General features: G+C 34.2%; 1 pseudogene; it reads left to right on the forward strand.

Moving 5' to 3' along the window:
- Positions 1-424: 424 nt before the first annotated feature.
- The window catches only part of LOC111890341 (uncharacterized), a 32,873-nt pseudogene continuing 15,694 nt past the window's right edge, over positions 425-17,603 (forward strand).

The following is a 17,603-nucleotide window of genomic DNA, read 5'->3' on the forward strand; positions in this document are numbered from 1 at the left end:
AAGCAATATGGAGTATCAATTATATTAACATGATCTTACCTGCGTGTGTAATATACAAGAGAAATATGCGCCTAGATTGGTAAAAATTTGAAACTATTATTTTTACAGAATCAATGGAAGATATTTTCCCCAAATAAAATAATAGTCGCTGTAATAGTTTTAGACACAAAATGCAGCTACCATAATGGACAATATTGTAGTATGTCCGTGCGCTAAAAATTACTTGGTTTTCTTAAATGGGAAAGTGAATATCCAAAGGATGTTTTATTGTCGTAGAACCACATTCAGTTGAAAAAAAAAAATACAACAGAGTTGACTATTATCTTGGCTTTTTGTTAAGCAAAAGGCTATATTAGCACAACCCATTTGCCTTGCTACTCATCCAACAGCATTGTAAACAGTAACTAGCAACATCTAAAAGGTAATGAAGAATTTCGGTTTTGTTCTGTTCCTGGTTCTCCTGGCAACAACTTCATTGGAGATCAATGCTCAGAGATGCAAACCAAGTGGTGGTATCCGGGGAAGGAAACCGCCTCCAGGAGAATGCAACCGTGAGAACAACTCGGATTGTTGTGTCCAAGGTAAGTTTTACACCACGTATACATGCTCGCCTCCAGTGACAGGCGATACTAAAGCAACACTGACAATAAACAGTTTCCAAAAGGGAGGTGATGGTGGTGGTCCGTCGGAGTGTGACAACCAATACCACTCTGATGACACACCAGTTGTGGCGCTGTCAACTGGATGGTACAAGGGAGGGGATAGGTGCCACAAGTATATTACCATCAATGGAAATGGGAGGAGTGTAAAGGCAATGGTTGTGGATGAATGTGACTCTACTATGGGGTGCGATGGTGATCATGACTATCAACCACCTTGCCCTAATAATATTTTTGATGCTTCCAAAGCAATGTGGAAGGCCTTAGGGGTATCCGAGGATAACTGGGGAGATTTGGATATTACTTGGACAGAGTGATGCATGTTAACCTATCACTACAAGAAGATTGGGCAACAACGGTGACGCTTGTCGCCACTAAAGGTTAGGCGCATCGCCGCTAATACCTTTAGCGGCGACATGTCGCTGCAAATGCGTCGCCGGTATTGCTTCGTCGCTAATACGTTTCTTGTCGCCGCTAATACTTCCAGTCGCCGCTAATACTACGTGTCGCCGCTAATACATTGTCGTCGCTAATAAGTACATGTCGCCACAAAAGATGTCGCCGCTAATACTCTTTTGATTTTTTTATTTTTTTTTAATTTATTTATTTAACATTAAATTTATAATCAATCCAAATATTAATCCATATAGCATTTGTAAAATCTGATAACTTTTTATAGAAATATTAATACATATACAATCAATCCAAAATATTAATCCATACCACATTGAGTATTCTTCCAAATTACAAAACATTTCATGAAATCCTAAAGTAACTACTCGTCCTCATCATCATTTCCATCATTATTTGGTGGCGGCAATGAGCGAAACCACTCTTCCAATGCTGCAGAACAGGTCGGGTCCTTTAGTATTGTTTGCAGCATTTTCAACTATAAAGAAAACAAAATATATTAACAACATATAAGAATAACATTATAATTAATTATACCATTCTACAAAATATCAAAATATCAACATATCAAATACACTTACACATACATCTACTTTCCATCATACCATTTACTAACAATTACCTGTGATTGTGGTTGTTCTTGTGTCATTGGTTGTTCCTGATCGTACATGGACACAACAGTAAGGGGTTTACGCCCAATGTCTCTTATATATCCGCGTTGAACACCCAATATTCTTTCAAAACAATCTTTTATATCAGTTGGTGCTAGACCGCTTGCCTCAGAAGTAGCTTGGGTTCGTTGGTTTATCTCCTCGAGTAAAGCATTTTGTATTTTAAAAAAATAATAATAATCATAAAAATTAGATTACTAAATACCTTTGACGATATAAACACTTATATGAAAAATACAAATTAACCACTTGCGTATTGTTGCTCGACTGCTGGACTATAAAATACCCCTTAACGATTGGAATTAGCCTTACGACAAACTTTGATTCGATTGATATCCTATTTAACATTAAAAATTAGATTACTCATACTTTAAATAAGTATTTAAATATATCATAACTTACTTCTTTGAAACATGCATTGCTATATGAGCTCGACCCCCCTCTGTTTACAACTACTTGTTTTGCACGACATTCTTTGTTTGACGCCGAACGCCTTAAAAATTCTGGCATTTGAAAATGTTCGACTGCCTTCGCCTAATTTTATGTGACATACCGTTAGGGGGGGTTGTTTAATGCGGCTGGGATATCTGCAGGCCCCCCGATTTCATTAAAATAAGAATGAGCTTTACTTTTTTGGCCTCTGTAAACTTTTGCAAAACTCGAATAAATGCTCCACAACAATTGAGCACGCTCCGGATCCATGTTAACCTTATCCAAATCAAATTTATTCTGCAAAACACAAAAAATTTAGTTAATTAAATAACAATCACAACTAAACTTAAAATTGTATCCAAGTTACCTTTAAATGTACAACTGCTGCGTTCCTTAAGGCGGGGGAAACATTGTCCCAACCAGATACGTTGAAAGGGACATTGTTCCACAAATACCTCCCAATTTCATGTGTGAACCAATTACCACGCTTCCCGACAGGGGAATATGTGATCTCCCTGTTGAAATCTAGATCTACGGGCTTTCTCTTGTTTGCCCGTATCAACTTTCCCAACTCGATATTTTTTGACATGCCGCTTTTTTTTTTGGGAAGCTTGGCTGAAAAAATACAATTAAAATATTAGTCTCGATAACTTATTATAAAATAATAAAAATAGTTAATATATATCATAATAAAACCCACCATCCTGTTCGTGCTGACCACGACTAAAGCCTCCTTGAGGTGGTGGATCCCCGGCTCCATCACTTCCATGTCCAAGCCCCATAGCATCAGCCATCATGGCCAAGAGTATTTCCCAAGTAATCCTCATCTGCATCCTCTAAATTACAAGATGTACAATATAGAAATACGATATGAATAAAAGTTAGTTACCCTACGAAATTGTAAGATATACAATATAGACAAACAACATAAATAAAAGTTAGACAAACAATATGAATTAAAGGTACATTTCAAATAAAGTTTCTATTACAAAAAAAAATTGATTTTTTTAATCAGAATCTTCATCATATACTTCAATGTCTTCTTCATCGGTATCATAATCAGAATCGCCATCATCATAATCAGTCTCTTCATCGGAAACATTATCGATTCTTCCCGTTGGCGGAGGTACTTCAGTCTCGTCTTCATCGTCATAATCAGCATTGTTTCGGGCTACATCAACATTGTTTTGAAAGTATTGTGAGAAGTCGATAAAAAGTCTAGCTCCAGATGAAGAGTTGTTTTGAACTATGTCAACATTTTCGGCCTCCACATTGTCGACATCTTGGACAGAGTCAATGTAAGCATTTTGGACACGAGCATTGTCGGATGGTAGATCCCAAATATTTCTATGATTAACATGCTCGACGACACAACGAGGGTTGTTGTTTTAGTTTCTTCGATTATTAACATGCTCACAGATGTAGAACACTTGTTTGGCTTGCGAAGCATATATGAGTTGATCATCTAGGTACGCTTCTTTTTCTGTGTCGATAATTACGAAATTATCATCAGGAATATCTCCCGTATCGAAGCAACATTATTCATAAAATTGATGATTCAAAAAGTATTCCAAGACGGGATACTTTAGTTGTAATGACCAACATTAAGTCACTAACAAAATTAAGCACTTTGACAGTATATACAATACATTAAGTCACTAAAAGTCTGTTGCTATTAAGTTGGGTTTATAATTGATTTAATTTGATTTTACAAAGGTAACTTAATTTGATTCTAAAGGTAAATTAGTTAGATTTTCTAATTAATTTAATATTTTCTTTTTTGTTATTAGTTTAATTTATTAAACTAATTTTATTTTATTTTAATATTAACATTAACTTGATTTTAAAACTACTTTAAGTTGATTTTACAATTAATTTATTATTTTTTTAATGTTTTTTTAAATTAATTTAATTTTATCCTATAATTAAATTAACATTACTAGAAGTACGTTGCTATTAATAACCTAATTAAAGCTAAAGTTGTAATAACCAACATTAAGTCACTAAAAGTATGTTGCTATTAAGTTGGTTTTATAATTGATTTAATTTGATTTTATAAAGGTAACTTAATTTGATTCTAAAGGTAAATTAATTAGATTTTCTAATTAATTTAATATTTTCTTTTTTGTTATTAGTTTAATTTATTAAACTAATTTTATTTTATTTTAATATTAACAATAACTTGATTTTAAAACTATTTTATGTTGATTTTACAATTAATTTATTATTTTTTTAATGTTTTTTTTAATTAATTTAATTTTATTCTATAATTAAATTAAAATTACTAGAAGTACGTTGCTATTAATAACCTAAGTAAAGTTAAAGTTGTAATGACCAACATTAAGTCATTAAAAGTATATTGCTATTAAGTTGGTTTTATAATTGATTTAATTTGATTTTATAAAGGTAACTTAATTTGATTCTAAAGGTAAATTAATTTCATTTTCTAATTAATTTAATATTTTCTTTTTTGTTATTAGTTTAATTTATTAAACTAATTTTATTTTATTTTAATATTAACGTTAACTTGATTTTAAAACTACTTTAAGTTGATTTTACAATTAATTTATTATTTTTTTAATGTTTTTTTTAAATTAAGCCAAATGTATACATCCAATTTGCATATTCCAATTTCATCCAATTTCATACAATTAAGCCAAATTTATACATAAATTACAATTAAGCCAATTTCATCCAATTAAAGCCAAACATTAAGTCACTAACAAAATTAAGCACTTTGAAACCATCTACAATACATTACTAGAAGTAAGTTGCTATTAATAACCTAATTAAGCTAAATGTATACATCCAATTTGCATATTCCAATTTCATACAAATTTATACATCTAAATTTCATTTTAAGGCAATGTGGTATAAACATAAATTACAATCCAACAAATGTATATATTCATGCCAAATTTCATTTTTAAGCTAATGTAATCTAATCATAAATTAAAAAACATACACAAAATGCATAATAAAATTCCCACAAACCTGAAAAAACATACAATCCAACAAAATGCATACAATCCAATAAAAATAATCCAACAAAATGTACAACCACTTTATATCTCAAAATACAAACATTATCACTCAACAAAATTGAAAATTACTAACAATTTATCATCGAAATTAACACCAAAACAGAAAAATCATAAAAAAGAGGAGGAATTCGACCTTGATTGGGGGCAATTTCAGAATGTAGCTCAAGGTCGCCGGTTCTGGGGATGTGGCGGTCTTGGGGGAAGGAGGGGCTAGCACCGGTCCCAACAGGCACTTCCTAGTCCACCAAGTCGGAAGAAATAAGCGAGATTGAAGAAAGAAAGGAGAGAAAAACGAGAGAAGAAAGAATAGTGCAGAAAAGAAATCGCAGAAAGGTAAACTGGAATGGGATATCTGAACGCGCATTAGCGGCGACAGGCAATAGTCGCGACGAATGCGTATTAGCGGCGACACTAGGATAATAGTGGCGACCAGTGGGGGGAAAAGTCAGCGCGTCTTTTTGCTTTCCTTTACAGTCGTTGGATTGAAAAGAAATCGGACGGATGGGGTTAGTTTGACGCGGATCGCTGTAACTTAGCATTAGCGGCGACACCTTTAGCGGTTTCACCAGGCAATAGCGGCGACCTGTAACGCGTCAATTACATGTCGCCGCTATTGCCTTGTGTCGCCGGTAATGCTAACCTTTCTTGTAGTGCTAGCACTCCTTTTAAAACATCAAATACTATTTATGTTTCTGTTTCTTGTGGATATTGTAATTTGTAAAGTTATTGATGTGCCTATATATACTAATGACTAGAGGTTCACACCAAACTTTTCAACACCAATATCCATTCAAACCCTTATATAGATATACTATGTTATACAGATATTAACATACCATTACATGTATATGTTTTCAAACAACAACCGATATGACACACAAAGACACAAAAAAACCATTCAGTGCTATAATTTTTCATGGTAGAATCAATTCCACTACAAAATTTTAGACTACTTTTTCCAACTCATATGAAGCAGCCTTACAAATAGACTTTACCACGAACACTAATAAAAAAAAAATTATGTATTTTCACATTCAAATTCCCTTTATGCAATCAGACAACACCCTTTATGCAATCAGACAACACCCCGCACCATAATCACGGGCGACACAAACCCGTAAAAGACCCGACCTGATTATTATCAAAACAAAACCAGAATAGCAGTAAAATTATCACCCATAGGTATTCGCAACACCGAAAGCTTCTTGATTTGATACCACATGCCAAATCCAAGCACATCTGATAATCATAAACTAATCATCTTCCCTGAACACCATTTGTCTCACTTTTTTTTCTAAGAAGGGGTGATTTTCTAACCGATTGGTAACTTCATATGGCAGCCTCCTAGGGCCCGCATGACCGCCAGCTCACAGTTGAGATGCCCATCTTCAGTATACACAGGTAATTCTTCCACTCTCTTCTTCTCATCTAAATAACATGGCATATCTTCCTGTGACAATGGAATTGCGATTCCATTCCGACACAAGACAGCACTAGATTGATGGAGACAAAACAAAATCCAGGCGACCATGCTGAAGAAGACTCTCAGTCATGGTTTTACGGTAAGCATGTGATTCTCCTCGTAGAATATCACGATTGATTCATGCTTGTTTTACAAAAATAGTATTTCATGTTTTCTTTGTTGTTCTCGCAAGAGATTCTCAGGAGATCATCACTAATGATCTATGCTTTTCTAATTAAAGCAATATGTGTTTCCACTTTCTTATTGAGCAGAGAGTGAGCAATACTCCTATCTCTTGGAAAGAGGTGCTAAAAGGCCCTTTCTCTTTACTCTAAAGCTTGTGAAAGTTATCTTCTAAGGGTTTAAAATCTCGAAACCAGCATTAACGATTTACAATTGATGTACAAGGATGAAAATAGTTAATATGATTGTCCTATAGTAATTGATGATGTTGCTTTAGTTACTGAGGCTTTGGTCATCTGGTAGAAAGGCTTTGCAATGGGAAGGTTTTGTTGAAAATAAGCTAGACTTCTAGGGGGTATTATGTAACATTATGGTAGACAAGCAGTTACAAATTAAATTAAATCGTTCCTTGAAGGGGTGCCATTAATGAGTATCTTGAAGAGGTGTCTTCTCAAAGGGGTTCAACGGTTAGTATCTTGAAGAGGTGTCTTCTCAAAGGGGTTCAACGGTTCACAAAGGGGTTACATTGGTTCGTTAATAACCAACATTAACTGTCATCATGTCTAGTATAAATATGTGTGTATTGTGTCTGTAACATTTGATTTGTCGATTGGGTGATAAATAAAAAAGGTTTACATTTTCTGCACTAGAATCCCTCTTTCTTTCTTCATGAATGCCTTTCTCCAACAAAGTGGTATCAGAGCCTGGTTGGTTGAGAAGGAATGAAGAAAGCATGCATTTAAGACAGAAACAGGAGGAGAAAGAAATTGAGAAGCAGAAAATAGGAGGAAAAAGAAATGAGGGTTTGTGGTGGAATCAATGGTAAGAAATGGATAAAACCCATGGAGAGAGTCCTTTGGTTTCCTTTAGAATAGGGAAGAAGATTTGCAGAAAAGAAAACAGAGGATTATCGGGAGACCTGGTTGAATATTTTTTGAGCGATCATTATTTCCAGATTGTTGGTGTTTCTTCTCGGTATCATAAGAAGATCAGATACATGGCATGTGGTTTATTGCAATACATGGTATCGATATGTTATGTCTTCAAAAAAAAAAAAAAAAAAAAAAAAAACTGCACCAAATATACTAGGGTAACAAGTGAGGATGTATTGGGTGATAAAAAAAAATGGGGTGCAAGTACCGTCATTAATGGATTAAGGGGTATTATTGTCCGGATGCCAAAAGAGGAAGATATATGTGTTGTCAAATATTTGCAGAATCACGTGGGCATATCTTGTTGATATGGAACAAAAGAAGAAAGGTATTAAAATACAATATATATATATCTTATACAAGCATGGTATGGGATGTAACTTTTCAAAGCATGGGAGGATTGGGTTTAATGGTTATTAAATTACAGAAAGGACAAGAAAATGGAAGTCTTGGATGTTGCAAAATGAATGGATGTTTGTTTGGTGGGATTAATAAAAGGTTTGTTAACCAAGTGAAAAGATCTTGGTGAGATTGATGTTTGTGTGTGTGATGTATGCAACCAAGTCAAAAGATCTTGGTGGGTTTTATTTCTTGCTAAAGAAAATTGCAGGAAACGTTTTGAAAATTTCTATGATGGAAGTTTGAAGGTTTCAAATTGTTGAAGATTATGTTTGGTGATTGTACAAGTCTAGCTTAGGGGGGTATGTTGAAAATAAGCTAGACTTCTAGGGGTATTATGTAACATTATGGTAGACAAGCAGTTACAAATTAAATTGAATCGTTCCTTGAAGGGGTGCCATTAATGAGTATCTTGAAGAGGTGTCTTCTCAAAGGGGTTCAACGGTTCACAAAGGGGTTACATTGGTTCGTTAATAACCAACATTAACTGTCATCATGTCTAGTATAAATATGTATGTATTGTGTTGTAACATTTGATTTTTCGATTGGGTGATAAATAAAAAAGGTTTACATTTTCTGCACTAGAATCTCTCTTTCTTTCTTCATGTTTTCAATGCCTTTCTCTAACAGGTTTTACTTCCTTTAAAAATGATTAAATTATGCATAATGATTGTGCGAGCTCATAATCTTGAAAGAATAATTTCATGGCGTGATTTTTCAAGTATGATGTTGTTACGGAGCCGCAATGGCCGTCATAAAGGGCATAGAAGGAAAATGGAACTTGGAGTGGTCATTTTGATATATGATGCGTTCATCTTAGTTTTCTTTGCATGATTGTTCCCATGTCTTTGTGAGACTTCTTGATCTCATGTTTGGGTTGGATCATTCTCAAGGGGGGGAGTAAGGTTTTGAGACGGTGTATACAGCCTACAACGTATAAAAGAGTGAATATGTATGCATTCGTCTACGAGATACATGCAAATCACGCAAGATTGACTCTATATATCACGTCTAGTAGGCTAAACAAGATAGTAGGTTTGCAACTGAAACAACCAAACTAGCATGTGTAAACTCATTTCAAAGATATCAATTGTGTTTATAAAAAGAGAAAATGACAAAAATAGCCATTTACACTAATTACATTACAAAAATAACAAAAAAGATATCAATTGTGCTTTAGCTGCTTGTACATTCGCAGGTGGTTTTTTTTTTAATTTTTTTTCTCTATATATATTGAAAATGTAGGGTAAAATCGCAGATGGAATAGCCCCATCTGCGATTTACTCTCATTCCATCTACGAAATTGTGATTTTTTTTGTCTTTTTTTTAGTTTGACTATGAAATCAATTGGTTTGACTACGAAATCATGTTGCTATATAAAAAGTTTTGTAGAAAATTATCATTTTGGTTGTTATTTGTTTAGGAAGTTTCTCTAAAATTTGCTCTAAAAAATGATTGAATATTTGGTTTGTCTTGTAACCGGTGGGAGATGGCAAGTTAATGGAACTAATCTGGAATACGTATGTCCACAGGGAGGTATTTCTGAATTTGCTTTGATATTTTCTGAGTATATTAGTTATAGTGATTTTGTACCTTTGGTAAGAAGCAAAATTGGTTTGTTAGACAAATATAGAATTAGTCTTCGTTTCCACCATCCTGAATTAAATTATTATATAGCTATAACTGAAGACATGGATGTTAGAATGTTGATAAACGTAATCAAAATGTAGTGGAGGAAGGGTTGTGAAAGTGTTTGTGGTGGTTGATGAAGTTGAGGAGGTTAATGGGGGTGGTGAAATTGGAAACCAACTTGTTGGTAATTTATGCAGTTATAAAGGGAGCAACGATCCGATAGGTACTTTCAATACTCCTAGTGTACCTCAGTTTCACAGTGTTGCTGAAAATGTTAATGTTAGTTATTCACCTATTCACTATGTGGATCCTGAGAATTACAAGTCTGTTGGTGATGATGATGTTGGTACATATCTTAATGATGTGGGTGGTTGTTGTGATGATGTTGCCGAACAAGAAGTTAAAGTTATGAATAGGCATGTGGTAGATAAAACTAAAAAGAAAAAAAATTCAAGTCAAAAAAATGAAAAAATCATGTTTACGGGCATTATGTTGATGTTGGTGATGTACGTTTAGATATAATCGAGCTACAAAGCAATTCCGATAGAGATGAGTTGGGTGATGAAGTTAAAGCTAAGTTTCCCGATAACCTTTTTCACGGTATGCCCCCTGTACCAGCATGCCCAGTTGATATTAATGAAGATATCCCAACACAGATGGTAGACATGAATCTTCAAAAGATTCAATGTGAGAGTATATTTAAGAACAAAGAACTTTTAAAGCGGTGTATTGGTAAAAAATGTCTTCGAGAAGGTTTCCAGACGAGGACAAGTAGATCCACCAAATCAAGGTATGAAGCTGTGTGTGTTTCGAAAAATTGTTCTTGGTTACTAAGAGCAAAAGCAATTAAAAATTATGATGAACTTTTCCAAGTGAATAAATTTGTTGATGTACACACATGTTCTTCAACATTTTTGCAACCTAATCATCGACAAGCAAACAAATATGTTTTGGGTGAATATGTTGCTGATGTTTTGGCTGAAGACTATAGTAGAGTTTATCGGGGAAAAGATATTGTTAATGATATGAATGCTCAATTGAATATCAATATCTCATACCATCAGGCATGGCGTGTGAAGCAATATGCATTGTTGTCGTTAAGGGGTACGAAAGAGGATTCTTTTACCAAACTTCCGGCGTATTGTCACAACTTGGCCAAACATAATCCGGGTACTGTCACACATATTAAAACAGATGCTGATGATCGCTTTGAGTTTTTGTACGTCGCACTCGGTTGCTCGGTTAGTATTATAATATTATATTAATTTTTTAATATTTATTTTGGTGTATTTGAATAGATATACAATGTATTGTAGGTACGTGCTTTTGTCAATTTTTGTAAACCGACCCTAGTAGTAGATGAAGCTCACCTAAAGGGCGAGTTCAAAGGTACCATGTTACTTGCAGTTACTAAGGACGGACAAAACCAAATATTACCGGTTGCATATGGTATATGCAAAAATGAGTGTACCGATTCTTGGACATGGTTTTTTCAAAAACTACGTGATTGCATAGGAAATATGCAGGAGCTTACAATTATATCTGATAGGTCTCCATCTATAGCAACATCCGTTACCAACATTTTTCCTCACGCTCATCATGGAATATGTGGTGTCCATTTGTATTTCAACATAGTATCTAAGATTCGACAAGAGTAAGATGGTTAAAGAAATTTTTTGGGAGGCGTGTAAGGCGTACACAGTTGATGCTTTTGATGTTGCCATGGATGTTATGAAAAAGACAAAAGAACCAGTATGGGAGTAATTAAAAAGTATAAATCTAGAAACTTGGTCAAGGGCACATTTTAAAGGGAACCGATACAATCTTATGTCTTCCAACAGTGCGGAGTCTATAAATGCATTATCTAGACACGCACGTAAGGTGCCAATACTTATGTTAATCGATTTTTTTCATGCTACAATGCAACAATGGTGGTTTCAAAGACGTAACTTTGCAGGTGTTAAGTAAATTTTTAATATTAATGTTTTATTAATTTTGATGTTATTGATCTTAACTTCTTCATTTTGGCTGTTTTTATAGCAGAAGCAACAACAATAATTACCCCTTGGGCGGATGAAGTTGTAAAAGAAAACAAGAAAACTTTTAGTAAATGGGATGTTGACATGATCTCAAATACAAAATGCAAGGTCAAAAAGGGGTCACAAAATGTGATTCTTGATTTCCAACATATGACATGTACATGTAGGCATTGGCAACTTGATGGGATACCTTGTGGTCATGTCATAAGATGTTTAACAGTGAACAATTACCAAGACTGCTCGAGGTATGCATTAAATGCTTACTTTACCGAAACACTGAGGAAAACATATGAGTAATCAATAAACCCTCTGCCAAAGCCATCCGAATGGGAGATCCCCGATGATTAAATGATTGTTAAGCCACCAATAATGGATAAACGTCAGCCAGGCAGGCCAAGAAACACAGACTGCATTCCATCCCAAGGCGAGGGTCCAAATATAAAAGAGTGTTCTACATGTGGTCAAATAGAACACACAAGAAATAATTGTACTGGAAGGGCGTCCGGTAGTGGAGCACGCCACATAATTTCTACTGCAGAAATGGCATTTAATATTGGTGGTTCAGCGAGTTGCTCACAAACCTATAACGTTGATTTTGATATAAAACAACCTTGAAATGAAGACTAACGACGAGTTGTTAACTTATTATGTATTGTAATATTTTTATTAAATCTTACAAGACATTGCCATGCTTTCATATTTTAGTTTAGTTTGTTAATTATAACAATTAATGAAGCCTTTATATTATAAAATGTAGCTTGCAGAATTTTTTTAACAATTACAACTTGTTATTTAAAAAAAACAACAAACGGTCCTTTTGCAACCTAATATGTATCATGATAATATTACAACAATTTTGTAACTAATTTTTAAACTCAGGGAACTGAAATGGGTACTTCTCTTTCTCCATTGTTTATAGTCATCCCTAATTCTCATTTTGTCTTCCAAACGATCCTTTGTTACCATAATGTGTATCAATTGCTCATCCTTCTCAGCAAGCCATTTTTCAGTCATTTTGATTGCCTTCTTACTCTTTTTTTATCCAATCTTTATGCTCTTTGATTTTGTTTTTATTGAGGTCTATCCATTCTTGAGCTTGTTTGCATTCCGATGCAATATCATTAGCAAGTTGAGTGAGAAGTCGGGATGACTCTTTGTCATCTTCTTGTTGTTCTTCAGCCTTCTTCAATTCTTCAAAATTTTCATGTGACATATATGGCCCGGCTGAAGAGGGTAGTAACAATCTACTTTGTTGCATGAGCAAACTTCGAATTTGTGTGAGGAACTCATAATAAAGTCGACATTGTAATAAACTTATGCTATAAGTGGTATTTATACATACTAGACAGTAATGACAAGTCCAACTTTGAAATGACTAGACAGTAATGACAAGTCACTGCAGTAACCTGCAAATCGTAGTGGAACCCTTAAGTGACAAGACATAAATGACAGTTTGACATGATAAATCACTGCATAAAGCTGAAAATCGTAGTCCAAATGTAACCATTTCATAGTCAAAGTTTTAATTCATAGTCCTGTATTTATTTATATAAATAGATGTTTAAGATCTAAAAACCAAACACCCAAATCACCTAAACGAAACGAACTCCCATTATTAGAAATGTCGTCGAATGTAGCGAGTTCTTCGAATGAAGTACCTGGTTCCAATTCTGAAAGGCCATGACGACAAACGAGGTTTTAGTTCTTACACGATGATGGCTAAGTGTTCAGGATGGTGTATCATTACTTGCTCCCTCGCATTGCCTAATTGGTGATGAATGGACTCGCATAACATCTTTGTTTAACCATGAGATGGGAGAAGGACAACAAAGAGAAAAATCAGATGTTGTTACTAAGTGGATGGATGTAAAGGAAGAAGTGACATGGTTCAATCGAGCATGTAATTATGCGAAAAATAACAATGTTCGTTATCGGGACGAAGAAGATTTCTTGGAAGTTGTTACAGATTTTTACATCTGTGAGCATGACGGCAGAGACTTCGAATATGAGGAAGTTTGGAAGTTTGTTAAAAATAAACAGTATTTCATGTAGACCGCTCTAATTTCTGTTCAGAATAACCCATGGACTTGTGTTTTACTTTAATGCTTTGTTTGTATTATGTCATTGTTTTTCATGTAATTGTTGTAATGTTTGTAATGGTTCATGGAATTCTTGTTAGTAATGTATTCTAATGTATTGTGAAAACTAATGCAATGGGCATTTATTAATTCAAATTAATCATACGAGTTGCTCACATAATAAACTAAAATTGATTTTAAACAAACGAAATACATATGAAATACATACGAAATATATGAAAATAACCTAGTACATGAAAATAACCTAGTACTCACATAATAAACTAAAATAGATTATAAACAAACGGGATATATTTCAAAATATTCCAAAGGGCTTCAAACTGGAATTCCAACCCGTTACTTAATGACTTGTATTCCTCCTTAGCAGCTTCCAAGATGACCTCCTCAGTAGCATTTAAACGGGTGTCGTCAATTTTGGTATACAGATCGTTGAACAATAGAACTTCGGTTTTCATTTCATACCATCTTGCTAAGATGTATAGTTCGTCACGATCATTTCTTGTAGCCATTCGGTTTTCAGCATTGAAAATATTGGTTAAACGGCTCCAAAACATTGGATCGTTCAACTTGCTTGTCTCGTACACATGAATATAAGCATGTGTAAGAACCAAGAACTCTTCATTGCTCCATGATATAGAACTCATTTTGATTGAAACAAAGAGAGTAGAATCTAAAAAACAATATTTGAACAGCTGTATTGGTTGTTTAGTAAACTATTTATTTAACTTAATGTCAATTTATAGTAGTTTCTACACAAAATCGCAGTCCAATCTTCTAATATGTCTGCAATTCATAGTCAAAATTAACTGACGAATGCAGTGTACTATACTTATAACACAACAGATCACTGTTCGATTTGACAAGTCATCCCCCGTCGAATGACAACACAATACATTGCTACTTGAATTGACAAGCCATTGCACCAGGAAAATAAGGAGTCGTTATAAATAGATTTTAATATATGTTGTAATTGTATCGTATTACTTCCCCCCTTGCAATTATGGACTCACCACATATATGGAGGAACGAAGAGGAGGTCGCTTTGGTTCAAGCTTGGATTATAACTGTAGGGGAGGATTTTCCACCAGGTCCCCCACAAGTTCGTGCTGGATCATTTTGGTCTCGTGTATGTCATTTGTTTCACCATTTAATGGGGCGTACTCAATATCGAAGAAGAAGAGATGTCAAAGCGAAGTTTCTGGATTTGAAAATAAAGGTGAAACAATTTCAACGTATTTATAACGAGTTGGATAATGAACATGCAAATACGGATGAAGACATTCTACGACAGGTGGCTTTGGAACTATACCGTTTTGAATATGATGGTAGCGAGTTTACCCACTTAGATGCATGAAATCTTTTAATGAATGTCCCGTATTTTTAATATGCATGTTGGTTAAGTTAATTGTTTTTCGTTATTTAAGTTGCTTGTAGTTGTATGTGTGTTTTGTTACTATTTAATAAATGTCCATTTCTTTTAATGTATGTTGTTTCCTCAATCGCCAATACATAATACGACATAAAATAAATAACTAATACATAATACGCCATAAAATATAAATGGGGTACATAAATAACTAATACATAATACGCCATAAAATATAAACATGGTACAGGAATAACTTATACGTAACACGACACTAAAATAAAAACGGGGTACATAAAAAACTAATACATAATACTACATAAAATATAAAGGTGCTACATGAATAACTACTGCATTGAGGAAGGTAACAGGATCATCGTTTCATTTGGTATTTCCCAATGCACATGTGATGGTATAGTATTCACCAACTCAGATCCATATGCAAGTCGATACACAAAATTAGTGAACTTTTAATCAACCATTCTGTGAATGGATTCAGATGTACGGGTTCTTAGACATGCTATAGCATGGCCACATGGTATACCGCTTTTTATGCCATTTACCACAACTACATACCCTTCGTTCAAGTTGTACGTTGGTGGTGGCAAAATTGTCATCGACTTCAAATGTATCCCCATATAAACGTCTTGCCTTCCAATTATAAGACTTGTTGAGATGTTTTTGAACCTTACTCTCAACGTAAGGGGTTAACCCACCAGACAACCTCCTTGTAAAATTTGATATTTTAATAAAAATAATAGCACAATAAAAAAACTAAATATAACAATCTCCCTTACCCGCCACTTCAGCCCGTTCACCATACTTTGATTGTATCGACGTAGTGATTAACTCAATTATCGTTGTTATAGGAAACTCACGTGTGGATATAATTTGCAAAATTTCAGGGACGTCAATCGATTTAACATTGTAACGTACTTTTGAGAAAAATGCTCATGTCCATTTTGCAATCGGTATATCGTCAAGCCAATAAATTGGACTCCTAAGCAAGGTGCAGAAAGGTGGTTTCCTACATGTACTTTGCAACCTTTCCAAACACAAGTAAAACTCATCAACGCTATATGCATTGCATGACTTCCAAAACAACGATTCGACTTCCGTATTGTTATGTCCGACAGACTCATATATTTTTCGAGCTATATCTTTAGGACAATATCCATGATAGGAATCCGGGTAGGCAATCTGAACACCAAAGTCTATTTTATCACATAGGTTGCTTATGAAACCAACCTCTATGTCCTCACCTACACAATCTTTTAACCTCATCATGAACCATCTCCATGATTCTTCACACTCTAAGGTTCCCAAACCAACTGCTAAGAGTAGTGGTTCATGATTTCCATCTAAAGCTACTGCAAAGTACATTGTTGTCAGATAGCTCCCAAGAAGGGGTAAATAACCCACATATATCAGCGGTATCATGCACCTAAGGAAGGTACAAATCTACATAAAAACGAACATATATTAGTGATAAGTAAAAAGTAATCGAGATACATTACCATGAAATATTATATAACTCAATAAAAGAAGTATGTTATACCACGCAACCTAAAGCCACAAAACAGAATTGAAAGCGGTTGGTATCGGTTTTCTTAATGGTTGTGAAGGTATTAGGATTTGTTCTTTGAAGGTTATGCAAGAATATTGGTAGCTGAGAAAAGCTTCTTTTCGTGTAAGTACTCTTTTTCAAAACCAATGAAAGTGTTCTACAATCATCACATAAATGCAATATCACACAAATGCAATTATAAATAGAAAATATTGTATCTCTACTATTCAATTCATAGTTTAACTTTTTTAATTCATAGTCAAACCAGTTCATTTCATAGTCAAATTTCACTGACGGACATGACAATACTACAGAATGTACTTGTCTGCAGTTCATAGTTCAACTTTTTAAATTCATAGTCAAACCAATTCATTTCATAGTCAAAAATCACTGACCGACATGACAATACTACAGAATGTACTGGACTGCAGTTCATAGTTCAACTTTTTAAATTTATAGTCAAACCAATTCATTTCATAGTTAAACATCATACATCGACAAGAAAAGACAAGACAGCGCAATGTACTTGTCTGGGTTTCGTAGTTCAACCTTTTGAATCCATAGTCAAACTAGTTCATTTCATAGTCAAAAAGAATTGTCTGTAATATGATTTCTTCAATAAATGGCTGTCACTCATTGTGAAAAATTTAACTGAGAAAGTAACTCCGATTTAAAAGAAAAAGAAGGCTAATGGCATACTGCAATTG

The sequence above is a fragment of the Lactuca sativa genome, chromosome 4, assembly GCF_002870075.4.
Source record: "Lactuca sativa cultivar Salinas chromosome 4, Lsat_Salinas_v11, whole genome shotgun sequence".
NCBI lineage: Eukaryota > Viridiplantae > Streptophyta > Magnoliopsida > Asterales > Asteraceae > Lactuca > Lactuca sativa.